Consider the following 3,399-nt stretch of genomic DNA (forward strand, 5'->3'; position numbering starts at 1 on the left):
CTTCACTCTTCTGGAAGTGGGTACTGAACAGAATATGCATATTGAAGAAAAGGCTTTGGGCTTGGTTGGAACAGGATTCCCAGCCAGAAATGCTGATCTGATTCCTGCTCCATAAGGTGCTGAGCCAGAAGCACTACCAGACCCTCCTTCAAATCTGGTGAGGAAAGTGATGCCACGAAGCCACACAGCTGGTCCAGTTCCATCTCAGAAAGTGCTCGTCCATCTCTTCCATGCTTCTCTGAGGAGTCCCTTCAGACTTCCCCATCTCTGCTTAAGCACTGCCCCCTCCCTCCTTCCTGGAAGGCACAAGGCTGGCCCTGTCACCCTCCCTCACCTGAAGTACTGCACCCTGGACTCTCATTTCTGCCAAGGTGAAACCACACCCCTATTCCTTCGGGACACCTGTTCTCTTGCAGCCATGTTCATAACTGATTTCCTTCACACCTGTGTTCCTACATCTGCCCCCCCCCCCATCAGGCTGTCTTCTTCTCTCCCATCTTCACAGTCTGGCCCTGGATGGCCTTCACACCAGGGCAGCCCAGCCCTGTGGCCCTGTGGTCTGCCACCCAAGCAGAGTGGAGCAGATGTCACTCTTCCCAAAGGCCCCGCTGTTTAGTCACTTATCTGACTCTCCCCAGGCTGAAAGCAGCCTAGAGGAACCATTCACCAAACCATAGCCTGGCCCCAAGAGGACACACTCAGACAAATTCTAAAAATATCTACATCATACAACCCTAGTCTGTTCAAACCCTAGTACCTCGGCCTATTCTGTCCAATCTCCCTGAGTTCCCACAACCTTCCAAGGAACACAGCACAAGCAAGACAGATCCTTTGGCCTCCAGATCCTTGTCTTCCTTTTCTGTCAGTGGATACAGTTCAATCAACCAGAGACAAGAGGCATGGTCAGCTAAGGCAGGGCAGGAGAAGTAGGAAACTATGGAAGGCCAGAGACAAGGCAGAGGCACGGGCACCCTCAGGAGGAGAGACAGCTGTAGGATGGTCCTAGCAGCAGCCTAGACCACGTGACACTAAGAGAAGCAGACACCAGCCCCCAGCAACCAGACACAAGTACCTGGAGTTACTACCATAGCTTTCAGTTTCCAGAAATTTCAAAGCCTCTTTCTCTTTGTTTTCCCCCTAAACCAGTTACAATTAGCACGGAAGGATATAATTACGTTGTTAGTCTAATTGCCTGTTTGAAGCAGGATCTACAGGGGTTTAATGGAAGATTTAAAGGGGGGCAATAAAATAAAAAAAGTCGGGGTAATCACGGAAGAAAGGTGTAATGTGACTTTTTTCTCTGGTAGAGACAAGGCCTCCCCAGCTAAAGCCCAGGAACTGTCTCCACATCAACTCCCTGGCCTGGCTAGGTAGGGAACGACATTAACCAGATGGCTCAACCTTGCTGGAAACTGATTTTGGAAATGTTGACCTAGTTAATCAGGAAGCAATTCTAGAAAAGCCCTTGCTTTTGGAGCCATTCCACTATTATTGGCAGTGGCACAATCCCACACCTGAGGGCAGTATTTTCCTGTCTGCACACACTGGCCCCATCATGACACTAGGGGACCATGGACATCCCCTGAAACAGAAGCCAGGAGGAGGCAGGCCTGGGACGGGATAAAGAGGAGCATCTACTCTGGGAAGACTCCCAACATGAGGCAGTAAGCAACTTGGCAACAGAGTCATTCAAGTTGGACAGCCGCTGCCGGATGTGGAGAAGCCTGCTAGGTGAACAAACTGGGTGTCTCTCAAGGCTAAGATCTGTCTTATCCCCAGGCCACAGACAGGAAGGCAGTCTTGGGGAAAGTAAGGCTCACTTCCTCTTTAGGGCCACTCCATCCTCGATCCTGAGTTACACACTTGCATAGGGAAGCTGGCCCTCAATACAGTGGCTACAAGGAGAACAAGTTCCTTTTCTAGTTATTTTCTCACGTGCAGGAAGCATCCTAGCAACGCACAGCTACCTCCCCGTGAAAGGAGTGAAGTTCCAACGGGAAGGTCAAAGCCCGGCAAGCTCACTGCTGTGGTGGCCCCTGCTATTCCAGGACTGGAAACCAGGAAGCTAGGATTCTGGCGTCACTCCTGTTGCCACCAGGCTGAGAAGACCGACAGGAGGCCCCTGTTTCACTCCTAGGAGAAAGGCAGAGACAAGGAGTCATGGCTGCCAAGTTTCCAAATGCCAAGAAGCAAGACACTTCCCAGTCAAGGCAGTGATCGCCCTGACCTTGGGTGTACCTTACATCAGTGAGGGCGGAGCTGTCCAGGTTTCAGTGCATGCCATGAGATCACAGATTGCCTGACAGAGATGGATGAATGGTATAGCTACAGCCCTTAACAAGAACTACCAGGTACTCTGATAAAACAACACATGATGGTTGAATTCTCTCACTACCCGGTCGGAGGATATGATTTCCCAGAATCTTTCCTGAACCTTCTAATTCCCAAGGCTACACATTTCCTCTGCTATGAAGCAGTGAGGTCTAAGTCCTTGGAGACCCTTTAGGGCCCTAATACAGTCCACAGGAAAGATGATGTGGGATTCCCTTCTGTATGTTGTGAATACCATTGGTTATTAAAGAAACTGTCTTGGGCATGCTCAGGGAATAGAGGTAGGCAGGAAAAACTGAACTGAATGCTGGGAGAAAGAAGCAGGAGTAAGGAGAAGCCATGTAGACCCACCAGAGACAGATGACAGAACTTTACCTAGTAAGCCACAGCCACATGGCAATACACAGATTATTAGAAATGGGTTAGATTAAGATATGTGTTAGCCAATAAGAAGCTAGAGCAAATGGGCCAAGCTGTGTTTTAAATAATACAGTTTCTATGTCGTTATTTCAGATCTGAGCTGTGGGGCAATCAGGAAACAAAAAAGCGGCCTCCTTACAACAGAAAGATAAGGACATGGATTTCCAGGCCGAGACCCACCACTCAAAAGGCCTTGGGCAAAGCAGGTCTTCTAACTGTCTTGTGTCTACCAACGGCACTACTGCATCCCAAACACCCTGGCTGCCAGGAGAAGGCAGTATGCTGGGGTTTCTGACCTGTAGCATTCAGGGGCCATAGTGGAGTGGGATGTGCTGAGGACACACAGGACATGGCAGCCAGCATTGCACAACTCTGTTTAGGAGGGTACACAGTATGTGTGACCCAGGATAGACAGACTCACTGATACCTTGGAGGGAGAGAGGCTGTGCTGCTGAGGAGAACCCTATCTGGTCAAGAGAGTCAAGATGCCCACCAGAGACATGTCCATCCTGGACCTCCCTTTTTTTCTACACAATGGGAAGCTGAGGCTTTTCCTCGTGTCATGTTTGTCTGCTTTGAGAGACATAGGAAACCTAGCGCAGGCAGAGGCCAGTGTCAGGGGCATGCGACTACGTGAAGGTCTGAGCA

This window comes from Microtus ochrogaster, chromosome 10, assembly GCF_000317375.1.
Source record: "Microtus ochrogaster isolate Prairie Vole_2 chromosome 10, MicOch1.0, whole genome shotgun sequence".
NCBI lineage: Eukaryota > Metazoa > Chordata > Mammalia > Rodentia > Cricetidae > Microtus > Microtus ochrogaster.